Source organism: Cebidichthys violaceus, unplaced genomic scaffold, assembly GCF_023349555.1.
Source record: "Cebidichthys violaceus isolate CVI_PGR_0920_01 unplaced genomic scaffold, fCebVio1.0.p SCAF_16, whole genome shotgun sequence".
In the NCBI taxonomy this organism is placed as follows: Eukaryota; Metazoa; Chordata; class Actinopteri; order Perciformes; family Stichaeidae; genus Cebidichthys; species Cebidichthys violaceus.
In genome coordinates, this window is record NW_027176329.1 from 13,155,367 (window position 1) to 13,176,692 (window position 21,326).

The 21,326-nt window shown below is 42.0% G+C and overlaps 1 long non-coding RNA gene across 1 annotated transcript; it reads right to left on the reverse strand.

Moving 5' to 3' along the window:
* Positions 1 to 439: 439 nt before the first annotated feature.
* On the reverse strand, positions 440 to 21,135 carry LOC137872431 (uncharacterized). The gene is made up of 4 exons (XR_011102877.1): positions 21,015 to 21,135; positions 19,986 to 20,131; positions 16,682 to 16,809; positions 440 to 727 (listed from the first exon to the last, which is right to left on the reverse strand). It is a non-coding gene; the product is annotated as an uncharacterized lncRNA (long non-coding RNA).
* Between the last annotated feature and the right edge of the window lie 191 nt (positions 21,136 to 21,326).

Sequence of the window (21,326 nt, forward strand, 5' to 3'; positions counted from 1 at the left end):
TGAAAGCAAAAACATTAGAGCCTCACAGTTTTGACCCAGTGAAATCCTTAAATAATTAAGCACTACAAATGACAGCTGCAAGCACTGAGGACACTCAGAAATGTATAAAACACGGTTAATACAGCTTTAGAAATAAATCATTATGGTCAGCATTCAGTCTATTTTGATTGAAGCAGACAACAGACTACCTCCCAGTACTGATCCCAAAGAAAAGTTGGCAGAACAAGAGGAAGAGAAGCAGGAGGAGGAGAGAGAGGTGCCATTAAACAACAGGAACTGTGGCGGTAATGCATGGCCAGCTGACTGGACCTCAGCCACATAAACAATCTGAATGTGAGGACAGAAAAGAGTGGGAAACTTGTGGGGGTCTGCCCAGCGCAGGTGGCACCTGGCATCATTCATTCACCACCACACTGTGAGCAGCATCCCCTTCCTCAGCTCTCAGCATCATCTTAATGCATTTCCAGTTTGTTTGTTCGCTGGTCTGACAGCCGACAGACCTCCCTGTAGATCTGGAAACTTTCCATGAACTGCCGTGAAATCAGCTGAAAAACGTGGACGGCTTTGCTCGCATGTGTCTTTTTAAAAAGTGTCACACCGAGCGTTGTGAACATTTTATGCTTCGGCTTCAATCCCAAAAAAACGGCTCCTCTGGAACATTTTCCACGTGGCAGGTCGACGTGATGGCCGAGCTGTTTTTCCATATTGTAGAACTCCCAGGTGGCGCCTGGAGAGTTGAACATAAGACAGAATTGTACAAGTCATCCTGTGGTTTAGTGTTTTGCACGAAGGTAGAGCAGACCAAGACTGATGTGACTAAGAAGTCGCACGGAGACCTGCGTGATATCGGGGGCGCCACGGTTCCCTCAGGGAAGATTACATGTACAGTAAGTGTGCTTGCAGGCACCTGCTAAGGATTTTGGAAAAATAAATTCCTCACATTCATGTTCTGCGTGCTCCACAGTGACCCCTCGGTTCACACAACCAGCATTCCTGAGGTACTGGAGGAAGGAATGATAATTTCTTTCCAGCTTCGCTAATGCAACAAGAGCCTTTGTGCTGCACACATTCCTCTGACACATGGAGCAGATTTGGCTGAGCGACGGCCTGACAGCTGATGTTCAGAGACACGGGCGAGTGTTGCAAGTCAAGAGGCAGGTTGATGCACTGTCAATATTCTGCAGCCACGAGCAGCACAGTTTGTGATGGAAAAAAATCGTCTCCTTTGTCATGTACGAGACAAATGAGGTGCCGGGCGCTACGGTTACGTCACGGCAAAAAAGGTGGCGTGTGTGAACCTGAGCTGCAGCTTTCTACCATGAGGAGACTGTAGAGTCTGCAGACTGTCCAGAGACATATGGCTGACCAAGACGATCTGAATCACCCAGAAATGTGAATGTCTGTCTGGGGGTTGCTTTTATTTGACAGTGAAGACAAATACCCTTCCACAGCCAGAAATCAAACTCTGGATGTTGCAGTAAAATGGGATGTTTCCTCTATCACAAAGGAAACCCCACGTTTATCTGTTTTTTAACTCCAGGTTGCACCCTGCCTCTCGCCCTGGGATTGGCTTCAGCACAGGATAATCATAATCATCACAGGAGGATCATATAGAAACGTAGAATGGATTGTATAGTACTGAGACAATGGCCATCATTTACAGTAATTTGCTGTGTTTAAGACTTTCTACAACAACATACTTGTCCTCACGTAACACATGACAGGAACTTCTTTTCAAAATATTCAAGGGAAAGACTGCACATCTTTGGCAGCAGAATATGATTTTTTTTTTCTTTACAGGGAGTATTTTTAAAAGCCTGCTGTGCATATTTGACAAGATTTATCCAGAAGGGATATTATACTGTATGTAGCTCTTTTACACCGACTGAGCAATGCACAAACGTCATACCACATATCCTTCCTGGATGCATGGTCACAGATCCTGGACATTTAAATATTATCACATATTCATACGATTCATTACAGGACTGTAAATATCATTTAGTTCTTTTTGTGACCTCTCAGGTGGAAGCAACGTACATCAGTCAGTAGAGGTTTCATGGTGCAACGTTGTAGACTAACCTTTTATCTGTGGTTCGGTGCCAGCCTGTCCAAATGAGCTTTGTGCCACCCCCAAATTCTCTAAAGCAGTTATATTATAACAATGAAAACTGTATTGTTTTGACCCGTGGGTGCTCAGACTGAAAGGGCTGAGCGGAAGCCTCCAGAGGCTGCGTTAGGCATGGGGTGACAGAGAAAATGTGCTACTTATGATACGAGTAATAGAACTGGATTAAGGCTATAGATAATCCAATTGCTACATATTTATCTAAATTAGAAAAGTAGCGTCTTAGAGTTAAATTTGCCTCGTCCAGAGAGGTCCTTTCTTATTTTTCAGGCATGTCAGTCTGTGAGTGAGTGAGCTGGCATGTTCACAGAGATCACGCGACATTTCTGAGCGGTCAGATCACTGTTTGTTTAGGGTTGAAATATCTGTGTGTAGCTGCAGGAGGTCTGCGCTCGGTGTCGGGGCGAGACCAGAGAGGGCCCACCTGGAAGTACTTCTCAAAGGTCAAAGGTCCATGCTATTGAACCTGAGTGACAACATCTGTATGTAAACAAAAAACACTGAGCGTAATGAGAGAAATGTTGGGTTCACAGGAACAAAAGGAAAATGTAGTCTTTCTTTGGCACATTACTCCTTCACTCTATATGTGACTCAGATCTGTCTTTTTGTCTCTTAACAGCACGAATAACATGGAATCTGATATATTCAATTCTGATTTGGACCACTTGCAAATCTAAACTCATTACTAATCTAAATCAGATACAGATTAGATTTTTTTCAATGCAACCGTAGTCTGAACAGTCATATCAGAATTCATGTCTTATTTACATCACAGAACGACAGTCATCACAATTCTGTGTAGACAGGTGTCACTCCGTAAAATGACATGGAAGACAGCCGCGATGGAGGAAGTCAGTGGAGGGACAGTGATGTGTTACACCTCATAAGTATTTGAGTAACCCTTCGCTGGCTTCCACTGAAAAATGTACTTTTAAATGAAACCGAAAACAAGACTTCAGTGGCCTAAATGTTTACTTCCTTGTGACAGCGTGCTGCGTGTGACAGCCATAGACTGTATAGAAGAAGTGGACATAGTCATCGTGTCCCATTGGTTTGTGGACTGCCGTCTTGAAGCTTCAAGTTCCACGATTTGGCCGTCTTGGCTTTTTGCAAGTGACCATAGTTGGAATGTGGAGGAGGGTCCTAGAGACGCCTTATACAGCTCTGTTAGCAGCAGAGACCTGTAAGCAGCAGCCCCGCACTAAAGCATAACCTACTTTATGGTCTATTTGACTCTAAATGGATCATAATTTACTAAATGAACATCATGCTGTGTTCAAGACTTAAAACTAGAGATTGAGACCATAAACTCATGTTTACTGAGGTAATAAATTAAGTGAGAAGTAGAGTCATTTTCTCATAGACTTCTATACAATCAGACTTCTTTTTGCAACCAGAGGAGTCGCCCCCTGCTGGCCAGTAAAGAGAATGTACGTTTTAAGACACTTTTGCATTGGCTTCACTCGGCAGGTTGCTGCTTGGTGACGTGTTAGGCCGTGGTTACATTCTCTTTTCAAGGCAAATTCTGTGATCGGACGTGCCAGATTGAAACTCAGCTGCAGCGGAGGTAAAACGGTGGATAAAGATTGCATTTCCCAAAAATTATTCACAAAACTCTTTATTTTTGCTGCTGACTCTTACCTTCTGCAGTATTAGTAGACTTGTTAAAATAGCTCAGCTAATTCTGTAATGAACACGTTGCAATAAATTCTTCACAATAAAAGTCCTTTGTTACTTAAAGCCAACCCTAAAACAACAAAATCAGGAAATGTTGGCTTTTCATCAGCGGTAACTTAACAGCATTCAGACAGCAGGTCTCTCTCGTGTGGGGGGAAGATGATGGAGACCTACGTTTGATAATTTGTCTAGATTTTGCCCACATGCGGTCCAAACCTCACTGAGATCTGAGTTTAATGTGAGCCAGGCCACCTCGACATGGGGTCTGACCGATCGGACCTCAAGGCAAACAAGATCCGATCTCGTCTTGTCTACTTGACAGTTAATGTGTCCTGGCATGATCGGATGACAAAAGCTGCATTGAAAAGACAAGTGTATCCACTGCCTTTGTTATTGAGCATGCGTGACAGTTCAGGACCGGGACCAGTTCACACTGGAATCTGATAATGGCCACATTTCAAAAAATTATGTGAACAGCCAAACAAAAAAAAAAATCAGATCTCAGCAATAATTCAGAATTGAGTACTAAGGCTTGTAGTGTGAACGTAGCCATAATGTCCACGTTTTCTTTGACATCTATTGACAGATTAATGTAGTACAGAGAAAATTATATACCAGATATCAGCGCAATTCTTCCGATTCAGTTTTTTGCAGTGGGATTCCACTGAAAGGTTATGATTTAAGTCCAACATTTCTCCCAGTAGCCAGGTGTCATGTGATTAAATGAATTGTCTGTTCCCTTTAAAAACAACATGAGACTTTCCATTAGGAGTTTGCATATGGTGACAGAGAAAATAGGAAGTTTGATTGATCGTTCACTTGAATTGAAACAATCGATGAATCAATCACAGGCGAACCATTTATCTTTTTGTCTAAGCTCTGACCTTGATGTAGCCGAATTCTTTCACACAATAATAGGAAGCATTAAAGCTCTAATATCAGGAGAGGCATCTCTTCAGAGGTTGTTTATCACAAGGGCAGGAGCAAAGAAGCTGACAGCCACAGGAAGACATCTGCAGGGGAGGTTCCCTCGCTTGAGCAGAGAAGAATAGGTGTCACTTTGTTTGGTCGCTCTCTTGTCAGGGTGTGGAGGATGCCAGCTAACCTCAACAGTAGAAAGTTCCCGATTGACACAAAACTGCAAGCTGATGCCAACTGTGCTGAAACAATGTGATGCCAGAGGGAGCGCAGGAACCTCCTCCAACTAGAAATTACATCAACAGCAGCAGGATTCCTTTCACAACAACAACAACAACGGTGCACATTGTCGTAGATCAAAACCTTCTTATTGTCTGTCGGAGGTGATAAGATCACTTCCAAGAATCCATCCTCTGTCTAATTTCCCAAAACAAAAAAGGCAGATAAAACTCCACTTTATAGTACGTGAAAAAGGTCATGATGGTTTTTCTTTTAGCCAAAAATAATGAAGACGCAAGCAGCACATTGGCCCACAAAGAACACGAGTCCAGATTCGGACCAAGGTCACAGAACCATCTCAGCGGGTATTTAGTCTATTCAGCGACTGCTCTTCATAACACCCATGGGAGGGGGGCAGTGGTGGAGCTGGGTAGATGAGGGGGGGTTTCGTAGTCTTTGTGCGTCTTGCTTACTGAGGCATGCCAGACATTCCCCTGCGCTGTGTGCGATCGTGGATGTGTTTGTGTTTGCGTGTGTGCATGCTCTGACCTGAGCGTGGACGTGAACACAACATGTGAATTCACCTCCGCCAAATTCCAAACACTTGTAGCGACCACGAGCCAAAACAACGGGATGGTTTCCTGTTTTGTTCTCGGCCCTTTTGAAAGGGGAGACTCCCACCTTTCCACCGCCCACCTACAGCCCCCCCCCCCCCCCCCCCCCCTCAAACAGACACACACAGTGTTCAGTTTCATAAGAAAAGGATGGAAAGTCTGGAGAGGAAAGCTGAAAGGCTTTTTAAGTCTCAATCAGTAAGTAGTTTTCCATTTTAGATGGTATCTCTGCGGAGCGATTGAGTTCACAGCTTTTCTGTGACAAAAGGCTCCGTATCATCTGTAAGCTACCTGCTCCATAAACATGCAGCTCAGCTTCCTGTTGTTCGCTCCAGACTTTCCTAAGTGGCGCTAACACCAATGAAAAAGCTAGTTTTTAAAAAGGCACAGTACATTGTGAGGCGACGGTATCAATCTTTCCATACCGTGCACACCAGCAGTTACACTAACCACAGTTTTATACATTTTTGGAGCTTCCACATATATCTAGAAATGAAAAAATTGTTTCACCTCGCTAAAACTTACAGGTCTTTTGGCACCGCAATAATTAATAATTAAGTGTTATCTTTTTGTCAGTTGTTATTGGTAATTTATTACATTGAGAGCAGAACAGCTGTTTGACGATCGATCGAAGCAGAGAGGAAATTGGCAGTAAAGTTGTCTTGCGTTATTATTACCCTTCTGAAATGAATCCAGCACTTCTGGTCAGGATTGGGCATCTTACCGGGGACGGGGAGACGGGTGGTGGAGTGATTACCTCTGCTGACGATGGCTCGGCTCGGCCTCTCAGGGACAGGTGTAACGTGCGCTGCAGCATTTTTCTCTTCATTTTGAATTACCGGAATGTTAAAAAGGTTGCGATGTCGCCCGAGGCAGAACGCAGGGCGCAGTTTCACACATACGACCAATGAAAGCCCTGACTTATGGGGTCTAACACAACAGTACAGCCACACATCCTACCTTCAGAAGGGTTATAATCTACAGTTCAGGTTGTGATTCAACTGTATGATCATTTTGGAGGCTGCGGTTTGAGACCTCCTTGTAATTTAGCCTAGCCTCATTTATATAAATAATTAAAAAAAAGGTAATGTTAGTCAGACAGCTAGCTGGAGCTACATTTGCCAGGAACAGCTGTCATTTAAGCCAGCAAATTAACGGCCAGCGGTAACAAATTAGAAGTCTGCTTTTGTTTACTTCTTTCTGAAATCAAGGATTCAAGTGTGGCAACAGCAACAAACGGGGCGGGGCTTAGACAACAGTCATTGAAGGGAGGTTTAAAAAAAAAAAAAAAAGCGGGCACCAAATGAGGACAGTCAACTACAATACAATTACAACGAATGTATGACGTGTGGAGAGTCCCATCCGCATGACAGCCTTTCAAGACGTTCCTATTCAACACACTTGTGATTTGATGATGCCTTTCTTCCAGGCTTACACAAGACGCCTATAAACCATTATCTAATTAATTAAGACCTACTGTCGACAGCTGTCAACAAGAGGAAAGTCCTAAGAAGAAAAGTAAAGAATAAGGACGGTGACATTTTTAGAGCAACTCTTACTGTAAATAACCAGGGAAGGGAAGGAGGGAGGAGGTGAGCTGTGCGGAGGAGGGAGGGGGGGAGGCTCTTTTATTGCAACAGTTGATTGTTCTCAGAGTCAAAACAACGCACGCTCCAGCCACTGTAGACTGGCATTGTGATAACAAACAATCCTCATTTTCTGCTTTTATACAATCCGAATTGTCGGGCGGTGGAACAGGCGAGCACTCCGGCCGCAGCCAGATTTGGGTGCGAGTATCTGCCTGCACACCGCGGGATCGCAATAACAGGAACCTCAGAGTGGCTCCTGCAGCGCTGCAGATAAGAGCCCTGCCGACGGAGGGACTGAGGCTGCTCGAGCTGCCTCGTTAGAAGAAGTACCAGTAATGAATAACGTGGATAATGTTCAGGAATTCGAGACAATATGCTGCCTGGAATCTGAGAGGACGACGCCAATATGTTGACACATCAATACGCCGGCCTCTACCGCCGACCCGTGTGCATCATGGAATCCCTGCTTGTTCTTTAAAAAGACAAGGCCTTTGTCTTGCTAAGTGACAGCAATTCTCTCCCCTTTATGCCCTTCAGACAGCTCTGATGTAATGGAAAATGTAAAGCCACTTCTGGAATGCTGCTCACTTTAAATCCTACGCCCTCGCACACTCAACAGGAAGTCGTTATGAATGTAAAAGGTGAAAGGATCGAACGCGCCGTGCTGATTTGGCAGCGTCCGCTGTTTTGGACGGGAGTCCAGGACGCCTTTGAGTTAATGTCAAATGTCTTGGCGGTTGGTCTCTTCAGGTAAAAATATTATGAAAATACTAACCAGTATCTCAAAAACAAACTCTTATCGTCTTTTATCATCAGCGAGCAGAGGAGGCCTGAGGAAAGAGCCTCCCATCGTGTTATGCAATTACATTTTTTTTTTTTTAGGTGAAACGAGGTCAGGCGTTGCATTTATTGAATATCTTGTTTACCAAATTATATGCTCTGGGCGTGCTCCTGCTCACAAACTGCAGAGCTGCATGTAGACACAACACACTGTGATTACGAGAAGCAAAATGAACCTGTTCCTTTGAAGGATGTACTTGTCATAAACAAGCCTGCGGTTTGCGCTGACTTGCGCTGCAAGGCCCCGCAATCACCCGGCGCTTAAGATTAATCATTTGAAATACAGATACCGGCTCTTGCATAAAAAGCCTCTTCTCGCTGCATAAAATGATAGAAATAAAGGAGGATACAGAGCAGGTATATCTGGAAATTGCTGGAATGTAAATGTAAACATCAATTAACGCATCATCACAGCTGAATTTGAGATTTGCGGTCTAAATGCTAAAATTGTGGAGATATGGACTAAAAAGCCCCTCTCCTAGAAATTGTAATTATACGATACTAAATGATTTTTTCTATAAACATTTTGAAGGAAATGTAATTGCTCCCTGGATTATGCTCACTGACGACATTCTTACCAGTTTTTTGCAATGTCAGGTTGTCCCGTTTGTGGTTAAATACACTTTTGTTGAGTGTCAGTCTACGCTGTTTAATACAGAAGCTAGCTGCCTTTTTCCAAAAAGAATCCAGTAATTTCATGCATTAGACCAAAACATAATCTGTGAAATGACCTGTTAATCCACTCCTCAAACTGTGCGAGTAAACAGGAAACTACTGTGAGTAAATGCCTTTTTGCCTCTATAGTCCAAAAAGTAATGCTTTGACATTTTTGGAAACATTCTTTTACACTTTAAAATTTGCCAAGAGTGAGATGAGAGGATTAACACCACTCTCATTGAGTGTGCATTAAAGCGGTTAGCTTAGATTTAGAAAACTTGAATGTCCCCAAAGGGGTAATTTGTGGTACAGCACAGTAAACGATGAACATAACGTAGACGCATATAAAACACAGAACAACAGAAGTCTGTGATCATGATCTATCAATGAATACGATATATCTTGCACATCTCTATGTATAACATACTACTTCCTGTACAGGCGGTGCAGATCAGACTGCTGCGCGTCCATGATCGTCCCACAGGAAGATAAGCTCTGAGAAAATACATGCGCTGTTGGCCCTTTTTAAAAAACAGCCTGTGCACATTGATCCCAGGAAAGCTTGGTATAAGTATCTTATGTCTAGTGACAGCTGCCCAGGAAACATGTTTCGGTCCTCCCCTCTTTATCCAATTTTTAGGAACATTATGAGCTTTTTGTCTACTGTAATGTTCAGTTTCTTTAATAATTTGACCTGGACAGTCACTTCAATGTTGATCACTGAAAGTTTTGTCGCTTTCGAAATAAAATTTTTTTTCGAGAAATCAATAAATCTATCATCCAGCAAACTGACAGCATGGGATGAATTATTTTTGTCATGTTTTAAACAAGAGACAAGCTTGGTTGCGTTATCACCGTGCTGTTTCATGGTACTCTGCTGTTAAATGCACAGCTGATGTGTGGTCGGAGCATTGACTGTTTTCTGTGAGTGCAGAGGATTTGAAATTTGATGGACCCTTTGGTGAAGTCATTTGTCCTGCCGGCCCTCTCAGAAGTGCTGCAGAACATTTTGTCTGTTCCGTCACCATTTGAACTTCTCCTGCCATTCTGGTTGGAAACATTTTGTGTGGCTGTTGCCCCATCCCTACTTCCTATCCCCCTACTTGCGAGGCCTTTCCTCAGACCACATCCATCTCCAAACTCAACCTCCAGAGACGGACACACAGAGACTCCTAAGGGGAAAACAATGGTGCTGCCCCCTCTTAGTCGAATAGTTGACTAATCGGTTGTTTTGGTCTTAGTTGCCGAAGATTTTTCATGCTGAATGACTTATTTCCAAGAAACGTATGGTTGGTAAAAACAAGACGATTAAACACAAAGACGACAACACAGAAAGAAGACAACACGTGCAAACAAACCGAGTCGCTGGGTGCCACAGTGCAGCGCCTGATAGCTTAGCATAAAGGCAGGAAGTAGGGAGAAACGGCAAGCCTGGTTCTGTCTAAACGCCCAAAACTCGTCTCCTAGGTTGTTAGTTATCTAATCCACAGTCACTGCACCCGGCTCATCGTATATATATATAGATATATATAACTATATATCTATATCTATATCTATATATCTATATCTAGATATATAGATAGATATATATATAGATATATATATAAACGAGCTTTGGAGGTGTTAGTAGCCATATTTTTTGACATCAGCATCCAGTCTTTATGCTAAGCTAGGCTAACAGTCCATTGGATTTGGATAGACACTGTACTAGCACACAAATCTGAGAGTGGTATAAATTTTCTCATCTAATTCTTGGCAAGAGAGTTTATAAGCGTGATTTCCAAAATGTCGAATAATTCTATCAACATAACCCTAAAAACTTAAATCATGTTTTTTTTCTATAAACAACGAGGCGGTCACTGTGATTCCTCCGAGCAGCATGCATGGGAATGAATGACAATATGATAAGTGTCTGATACAAATGTTCCAAGTGTTTTTAAGGTTCTTCCTCCACAGCTTATTTTGGACATGCTGGTATTAAAATTTGCAAAATGAATGTCTACGTCACTGAAGAACTCAGTCACCACCGACCGGTGTGTGTGTGTGTGTGTGTGTGTGTGTGTGTGTGTGTGTGTGTGTGTGTGTGTGTGTGTGTGTGATTGAGTACCGACGTAAAACTATCACGAGACACACAGGTGAAAATGTGACCTGGGGGGGAAAAACTGAAATATGAGACTGATCCTCTGAAAATGATCGCTGGCCAATTGATCGGTGCATCTCTACAGTCTTCCATAATCCAGGCAGCATTACATTTCCCTCAAAACATTTTGCTGCAAATGATCTGAATACATTACAAATGTTTAGAGGAACCAGGGTTGGGACCTAAAAGCAACTCTAATGTCATTTCTTCTTGGAACAGATTCCAGAGAGGAGATTTCTTGTCCTGAACAATGCCAGTCAGCATGTTGCAACATGTTAGTTTAATACCTCTTAATATGAGTGTTGCGGCCTATATATTAAGGGTTATGGAGATGTGCAATAAAAGGACAATGTGACTGACAGCTGTAATTTTTTTTTCCACAGAAGCATCTATTTTAATCCGGAACAAAGCCAGTCAATCATTAAGTTGGTGAGAATCTCTCTGAACTATGGATGCCCTGAGGAGTTTGGCATTGGAGCCAGAGCCACATTCTCACCACTCCTCACGGAGGAGTTTCCAACCACGCAAAACAAGCTAATGTGCTCAGAGGGAAGAGGGCTTCAAATTAAGGGGCCTTCGAAGAATTTAGGTAAAAAAAAAAAGTAGGAACCCAATCATTGTGTGACTGAGAGAAACACAAAGGTCTTTCTAACACTCAAAAACAATGAGCATTTCCACCACTTTCCTGCTGCCTTGCTCTCACTCTGGCTTTGCTGCTGTTTTGCCGTTCGCTGGTTATTCAGGTCCGACTGGAACACTCGCACGAGTTCCTCATCGTGGACTCTGCAATAAGGAGGCCGGGTTATTGATTGGCAGACAGGTTCTGTTGACTTTGAGGTTTGCGGTTATACGGCCTTTGATCTGACTGCTACTGTATTTCTCATTTGGATTGTGTGAAAATGTGTTGCTATGGGCGAAAAGGTTTTCACAACAAAACACTCCCTCTTAGCGCTGTCGCTGAGCAGCTCTGGTCTTAGTTCAAGTTGCGTTCCAGTGTAAGTTCAGGTGAGATTCAGCGGTTAGATCGTCGCTGAAGATAAACCTCAAAGCGAGAATGTAGACTCGGCTGTCGAAATGCTTTGAACCAAAGGAATTTTTCCACAAAGGTTAAACTTTGACACAAACCAATAATTGCTAAATTTCACTGCAATACTGCTTGCATGTCATCTTGTCAGTTTGCTTTACAAATACAGATGCATAAGCTCCGAGTGCAATGAAAGTCTTACTGCCCATTTCATTTTTATTAGCAAATACAGATGTGCAAATCAAGCAGGTAATCATTTAGCTATATAGCAAATAAATATTCTATCTGCCAAAACCTTAGCTTTAGTTCTCTAAAAATCTATATTTCACTTTAAGCTCCCAAATATTAGTTTTGTTTTTTCTTTTTTTCCAGTTTACTGGTTGTTTTGTTGCTTCAAATTATTGAAAGCTATATATAAATGGCTGGTATTCGGATTCGTCAAGCAAATTCAACATTCATTTTAGATTTTTGATCAAATGCTTTTAAACCCCAATCCTACTCACAGCAGTCAATTTAACTTAAAATGAATGTTGATTAGTATTTATTACTTATAAAGTTGTAGAGAATAAAAAGCCCTACATTTAATTTTGGTAATCAATGCAGTGGAAAACTATATATTAACTTTAACTAAATGGACATACATATATACTCCATAATACATTCACACCAAATATATGCAGTTTTATTAAAATGTTAATTGATAAAGCTTTTGGACCTTGACTAGAATTCTCTCTTACACGTCTTCTTATCGAATCATCTTTTTGCATATTTTGTTGCATCTTTGCCCTGAAGAATCATACAGCTCATGTAAAATCCATAAAGACAAAGCCCACAATATGTGGTGGAGCCATCTTCATCAAGGTTATCACCTGATGAGCAGCTGTTATCAGATATCCTCTCGTTACTCCAGGTCCACATGTAGGCCTATACAGCGATGGTAGCCAGGTGTAAACCATTAGCTAAATCTAATATAAAGTATTTAGTGTGTGACAATCTAAATACTGTATATAATAATATATCATTGTTGACCATAACAGTGCCTCATCAAGTGCTCCGTCCACGTCTAACAACTTTAGAAGGTGATAATATGTCAGTGTTTTGTTTACAGCTTTTTACTCAAAAGCGAACGGTGCAGTTTCAGGTCAAATATTCTAGATATCACTGAAACTTGTATTGTAGTTTTGTATTTAATTACGGCTCATCTTATCTGACCTTATTGACCACGACGTTCTAGAAAAAATTGTAGAGCTTGTAGTCATGATTGGGAATGACGCTGGTGATGTGATGTTGCAGTAATTGTTGACAATTCAACTTATTAGTCAACAAAACGAAATCTCACCACGAGGTCCATTTAGTAGCTGTTATTGATCTTTCAATCATATTACATGATCTTCATGAGCAGATTGAGTTTGCTTATGGAATTGCAGATGTTCAAATTTGCACTTTAAGGACTTTTTGTCCACATTGGCTTAAAAGTAGAGATTCAAACTTCATTCTTGAGTTTGGAAACAGCAGCTGACAAAATATGCTGAAATAATAAGAACATTTTCCTGATGAAGATCGTGTGATATGATTGAAAGCTCCAGACCAAGGTACTAAAGGGACCTTGTGAGGTGATTTTTGTTAACTGCTGGATCCAAAGTCAAGAATTGACTCTGAATCACGGATTGATTTTAGGTTTAGGATCATTTAAATGCAAACTGCCCACAAACATTAAAAACTCAGGACCGACTTACAGCAACAAGAGAAGATTCCTTCATGAGTTCTTACATACGCTTCTTAATCTGCATTGATCTCGACACACATCTGCACCTCTAATAAAATACCTTAGGGAGCTCTCAAACAAATCTGTTCCATGTCTGCTCCCACGCACGCACGCACACACACACACACACACACACACACACACACACACACACACACACACACACACACACACACACACACACACACACACACACACACACACACACGCCGCTTCATTAACAACATCGCGTGCAGGCAGTTTTCCTTTCCCCGACTCTCACGCCATGACATCACAGGGTTTAACATATTCGCAGTGTTACAGAGCGGCTGGATTTAAGTCCGACTGACAGCCGATGACATTAAGCAGCATTCCTTATATGCTGCCCTGTTGGTGGAAAGCAGTTAGAAGATCATAACATATTTGTGTGAAGTTTGATGAGGGCTGAGGGGGAAGAGGCTTAGAGGGGTTTTCGGTGATCATGCTAGAGTCAATAAACAGCATGGACCACATTAAATAATATGCAACATCGAAAACATGCATAAATTTCATCTGTTTCAACATGTCAGCCTGGTGTTCAGTTCTTCGCCCTCCTCTGGCGTAATTCCATCTAATTTTACAACAGCTTGACTCATGTCTAATTGCTGAAACTAAAAGGTATGTAAAGGTAATAACACTTCTGACTACAATGGATGCGTGCCAGAGATGTTTTTCATTGTGAGAAACAAACGGTCCCACACTCAAAGAGTCCTAGTAAAAGTACTTGTCGTTAGTACAATTTAAATTCAAGCACTTTAACAACTTTAAACTCTATTGAAAATGTTCATATTTTTATTTTTAATTATGTTCTGTGTTTATTGTTCTGCACAAATGACTGAGTCATATTCCTTGTTTGTGCAAACATACTTAGCATTAAACTGATCCCTTTTCTGATTCTTTAACAGCTTTGTAATAACTTTTAGCAAAATGGCTCATAACTGGACTACAACTATGTTTGCTCGAAAAAACCTCAAACACCGAATCAGCCGACAGCCCTCCTGCAAAGATCTTGTCCCGATTCCTTTAATCAACAGTATATATAATATTCTTCATTACACTGAAGCACGGATGATGAAAGCTTATGAGAACATTTGTAAGTGATGTTCATCTGTTTGACTATTTAACTATATGCTTAAATTGTGTCGGTTTTTCCAAAATATAGAGCTCGCAAACTAAACATTTTAGATTTATATCAAAAGTGTACCTGGAATACAAGATTACAGTTAACGTAAATAAATAATTTGGGACTCGAGACCCTACATCGATACATTCCTGTTGCAGCATTAGAACGTTGTTTGTGACTGTTTGGGATCGGTTGTGTAGGGGCATTTCAGATAACAACCTGATCTCGAGAATATCCGAGCGTAACTTCGCCCTCGTCGAGACGCGTGCATCCGGTATGCCATCTGATACGGCGGATCCAAAAAGGCGTGAAAACTCCTCGGCATGACAAGATACGAGGATAAATCATGAGGAAAAGTGTACAGTCACGAATACCCTCATCGTCGCCTGAACGTTACGACTTTCTCCACCAAATGTCAAAATCGGCTCCACTCAAATGTCAGCAGTGTGGTAACAGCTGAAGAATCAACTGGGTGAAATGAGGGAGCAAAAAATTCACTGTAAGAAGTAAAGGTTCATTCCTCAATCCCAGCTGCCTGCTTGACAAAACAGAGTCTGCACATTCCTGCGCTAATGCACTGAGAGCCGGTGTCAGCCACCATGTTTACAGGCAGCAGACGGAGGCGTGGAGTTTAGACTGCTGGCATACGGGCGGGTGGAGGCCTTCGTGATGCATGATGTCATGGACCGCCACCTCAGTCCGCTATCTCTGTCGTCTCTTATTCGATGGCTCATCCTCATCCCATCAGGGTATGAGGGCTTGTAACATCCCTCCTCTGCTTTCAAAGCTAACGTAAGGCGTCAAGATATTTGCAGGTGGGGTTTATGTGGAGAGACGATAAAAAAAGAAACCAAGGCAAACAAATCATCTAAGTATGATGCAAAAGAAATCTCTGACAAGTCCTTTGACCTGCTAAACTTCCCTTCAAAGGACTGTAGCCAGTCTGATTTGGAGGCAGTGCAGGAAGCAGAATTGAATGCATCCCTCCAGGGTCAGTCTATACCCAGGAGAGCCTACTTGCTTTCCTCCTTTCTCTCTCTTTCTAACAAAGCAGGATGAAAGTCTGGCCAGGACTGTCGAGCTGGAAGCGGACAAATGAATGCTGTTCTGGCAGCAAGAACGTGATTATGAAACACACCGAGCTCTCATCCAAAAAATAAATACGCAGTATGCAGCTTTTACAGGCTTCATAATCGTGAGCATCAGCCCTGATTTAGGCTGTTACGGTCAACATGCCTCTGTGTTACTGCAGGCAGGCAGTATTTCAGTCAAACTGGCCAGGTATAGGTCTGCTATTGTATTTTTTTCTCCTCTGAGTTCAGTGTTTCCAGCTAAGCAGCACAAGAAAGAAAGTTCATATCACAACCAAACACTACGCAGATTTACTATGATGATTAAGATGATGACTAAGATGAGTTTAACAACAGTAAACTTGTAAAGGGAATCGAACAAGAAAACAGATGTTAGGGGGTTAAAAAACAACAACTAGAACCACTATTAGTGGTCAGACTTACATTCACAAAGACTGCAATTATCATGCAAATATGTACCGTACTTTTAATCACCCACATTACAACAAAATTGCAAGCTGATGGCAACATGATCCAACTGATGCCGCATCTCTTTACCCCACAATTATCCAACCATTACCTGCTAGCGTGCCAGCTAAGCATGAGCACAGTGTTTTCGAGTGGCCATGGCAACGCGGAATGACTGATTGAGCCGCATGAGCAGGAAGTGCCGCGAGGACAACAGGATGTGCCCTGGCTCCGCCGTCGAGGGTCGAAGAATTCAAGGAAGTTATTGTACTTTGTGGAATGGGTTTAGGAATGCAAGATGTCTGCCGCTTTTTTCTTTTTGAGGTCTGAGCCGTATCACATGTTGGAGGCGACAGGCTTTGAAGATAACGTGAGCCTGTGCAATACATGTGTAGCACTGTGCTGGCACACGGATGTTTGTGGTCACCCACCTCGACTTTCTCCTCCGGCAGCCTGAAGGGCTCACAGGCGGGAATGAAAAGACGCCCTCAGCAGTTATTCAGGCGGACGACTCGAGACGTTTGGTCACATCAGCAAAGGTAGATGGGAAGCTTGTCACCTGAAAAAAAATAATCAGATGACAAATGTGGACCTTATAACCTCACTGGAAGGTGGTTATCAGCAAAAACAGTAATAAATTCAGTGAGCCATCAAAAGCTGGGGGATGCAGAGTTCCAGATAAAATAAACAGCAATGTAAAAGCAGGAACCTTGACCACTTGAACCCCAATGTTCCCCTGAAGCAGCTTGAGCTTTGGCCTCAACGTTCTTTCCATATATGCTCTATATGCTCAAAAGAAACAATTAACACGCAATGTTTCCCCAAAACAAATCCAGGAAAAAGGCGGCACTTCAGTGGCATGAAAGTCAAAATAATCACCTCATGTCTTGAACTTGAACTAAATCTACTGCAAGCTTAAACTGAGTCAAATATTCCATCCAAGACAGCATTTTTTATGAGTGCACTGTTGCATTAAATGGCATAATGGTAAATGGTTTTGTGCGTGATTTCATAAATGTTTTCCAGTAAGCACAGAATATGTGGCCTCTCTAGAAAGTCTGCAATATGATTGGGGAATTGGGGATTTTAGTGCGCTGTTAAGCTTTAGGTTGAGAGCGTTTATGACCCAGCCGCCATGTTGAAAACAAGCACCCCGGAGCCATAAATGATGGATTTAACCGCTTGTGCATTGGGTATCGTTGCAGCTGGGCTGGTTTATGAGTAATAAATGTGCGACACAGTTTTTCCTAAGATTGAAGCTTTATTATTGTTTTATTGTATTACATTATGTATTATTGCCTTTTATGCACCTATTTTTTCTTTAATTACCTGTTTTGAGGCAGATCTTAACCCATCAGCCTCGAGTGGAAAGACCCTTGGGTTAAACCCTGTTGTTTTTAAATGTGCAATATAAATAAACTTAAGGCAATTAATGCCAACTTTTACTGTCAAACATATTGCTGGTGGCATATTACAAAAATTGCAAGCTCTATTTTTTGTCTATCCAGCACTTGACCCAGTGATCTTTTGTGCATGTGTACATAACTACCTTTGCGCTGCACTGCAAACTTAATCAGTCATTCAATCTGCTCACTGCACACATCACTTGCTGGGAGAAACCTTTAACAAAGCTGAGCTCTTAATCCCGACTCTCCTCTCCAGCCTGTGGCATCTTTTTACACTTTTCCTGCAGACAGATTATGTATCCGGTAGCCTGACACTCCCGGTGGTTTTGATCCGGTGTTAGCCACACCAACCCCCTAATTGTCCCTCCCTCCCCATCAGCCCTGCCCTTGGTCTGGATGTTTCCGTTATGCGACAGCCCCTCTCCCAGACGCGTGGATGGAGCTGTCATCCCATAGGTCAGAGGTCAGCGGGGTCATGGGTTAACACCACAGGCTACGCTCCAACAACAAACAAGTAGTCCCAAAATCTCAAAACAGGGGCTGAAAGGCTTCACTTTCTGGTCCTATAAATCCCGTCACACCGTAAACACACAGCCAATATCTCAATTTCAACACCGAAGTCACCACCATGAATGTCTCTTCTGAAGTGCTGTGTGTGTGTGTGTGTGTGTGTGTGTGTGTGTGTGTGTGTGTGTGTGTGTGTGTGTGTGTGTGTGTGTGTGTGTGTGTGTGTGTGTGTGTGTGTGTGTCCTCTTTCGGGAGATAAATCTCACCTCCATGTTGCCATCTACTCTATTGAATCCGCACACCGTATAGAACAAGCAATGGAGTGAAACACGGCGAGCCAATGGGGGTGGAGGGGGGGTGTTGGTGTGCTGATCCGCTGTCGTATCAAATGTTTGCTCAGTGCTGAAAGCTACGTTCTGCCTGTGGGATCAGGGTGTCTGTTTGTGTGCCTAAAGGTGTAGTAGTTGTACATCGTCCCCCGCTGATGATGTGTTCTTCAATGGAGAGGTTAACAGGTTTGACCCTGCACCCCCCCCCCCTCCAAGACAGGATGGTCAAAGACAGACAGGTTGGCCAACACATAAACATACAAGATGCCAGAACGGAAAACATGCAGCAACTTTAGCTGTGGTACAAAAATAAAAATTCAGCTTTAGTTTAATAAAACCGTTTATATTTATAGTGAAATGATGAAAAAAGATAACGATGCAGTCAAACATTCCATCACATTAGCATGTCAGTCATACCGGTCTTACTTTATCAGGTATTTCCTCCATTATTTTATTAAATGGTTGGTTGTTAAAATATCAGAATAAGTGACAATGTTAATTACAATTTTTCCAGAACCAAAGGTGACATATTCAGGCAGTTTTGTCCCACTAACAGTCCAAAACCCAAAAGCATTGAAATTAATGACAAAGAAGAAAACCAGCAACTTGGTTTGGGGTGGAACCATAGAAGTTTCAGCATAATTGCCAAAAAATAAATGTTTCATCAACCGATTAATCAACTAACTGTTTGAGCTCTAGGAAAGACTACCATTTGATAAAACTGTTTATCTGACTTATTGTGAACCCATAAAAACACTTCACAGTATGGATGCAGTGCAGACAAGTAGGGATACATTCTTGTTATTTGTCATGTCGCTGGGGTACCTCCTGACTTCCCCCAAAGGCCCCTGAGGGCCCGGGACCCTAGTTTAGTTCCACTTGATTAACATATCAGTCACACTGGTCAATCACTACCCAGGATTTGCGGGAATGTATTTGGCGTCTAGTCCTGTTCATTTGTGATCCGAACTGTAATATTTGTGAACAACCAGCTCTGACAGGCCTATGCTTAATTTGGGACATTCAATCGAGTTTCACTACTGTTGTCAAGTCCAGAACTACTTTAAAAAGCATTTAGCACCCTTCCAATACAGGTTAGATCCTAACTACACTGTCACTCAAGGATTTAACATCAGTCAATGTACAGAGAAGCAAAGGATTGCGGCAAAGGGGATAACAACAAAACCACGTGGATCAACTGCCCTCTGCTGGAGAGTACTGGAGACATCAGGTGTTGAGCAGAGCAGCCAAATTCTCCACATTTCAGTTTTATAAAGCCTTTGAAGACAATTCCACATCTTATTTAGTAATAATAATAATAATATGCTTCATTAAAGCCCTTTCCACACTGCAATTCTGGTAGAGAAGAAATGCCTCCTTTGTTTAAAAGAAGTCAAATTTAAATAGAATGAGTCTAAAATGTAATGCACATTCATACAAGGGGCAAACTGCACCATCCGGATCTGATCTACTGCTCTTTCACACACACTCACATATCTGTGGCACTGCCTTCTGGAGCAATCTGGAGTTCAGCATCTTGCCCAAAGACACTTCGACAAGCCGACAGGAGTAGCTGGGGATCAAACTGACGATTTTCCAATTCGAGGAAGACACACTGTATCTCCTGAGCCACAGCCACCTGGAACACAGGAGTCAACTTATATATCAGCCATCAAGTGGTGTTAGTTTACAATCGCATGATGTTGCAGAAACCAAAAAAACAAAAAAGGGCCATTACTTTCATAATTCGTTAATCTGTCAATTATTATCTGGATTAATCAAGAAATTGTTAGGCCTATAAATCATGAGAAAAAATGTGGGAAATGCGCATCACAATTTAAAATGTGTTGTTTTGACTGACCAACAGTCCAACAACCACAGACATCCAGTTTCATTTAATGTTATGGCAAAAGAAAGAGGCAAATTGTCATATTTGAGAAGCTGGAACCATCAAATGTTTGAAAAATAAATTATTCCATTACTATCATGAAAAAAATTGCCCAGTGAGCATCAGTCGTTCGATTAATCGATAGTTACCTAATAGCTGCAGCTCAACCTCAATACTAGCTACTCCTACTACTTATATTATGTGCAACACCATCAAAACAACACATTCCTGTTATGATTTTGAGCAACAATATAACATATATAAATGTAGTTTCTGGTCATAGTTATACAACGTGAAGTATAATACAACACCGTAAAGATCCAACAGAGCTTAAGGGGTGCAAGAGTTGCACTTAAATGCCTCCAGTACACCAAAATCACCCATGAACAGTGTAATGACTTAGATTTAGTGTTTTGAGGTACATTTTACTTAAGCACATTTTAATGGTTTAAACATATCAAATAAACAAAACATAACATGTGACTACACTTTTGTTTAATAAACAAAAAGCCACAAAACTACAACCAGCAACTGTCCTCAGCAGTCACTTTCAAATTGCTTCTAACGGTCAAGTGAAAAACGTAAACCAAAGAAGCTAGCATCAGTTAGCAAAACTAGCTAAAAGCCCTGTTACCTGGATGGAACTCTCTTCCTCCTGTGAGCGACAGGTGGGCACGAAGAATTAATTAATTAATTACATTTCACGAGCTCTTCCGTTTAGCTGTGGGTTGCTTTGATTAATTGCTCTCGCAACGAAGCGGTTATGTTTTTAGTCCGCTGTGTTTGTTTGTTTGTATGTTTGTATGTATGTCAGTTAGCACGTTGTTTTACAAAGAACACCTCGTGCTACCCCCCACCACGCTAAACACACAGGTCTCGTGCTGAGGTAGTTAGCCTCTGATAGTGCACCAATGGCCGTGGGAGCGCGCGTGCGTTCAGTGAAGGT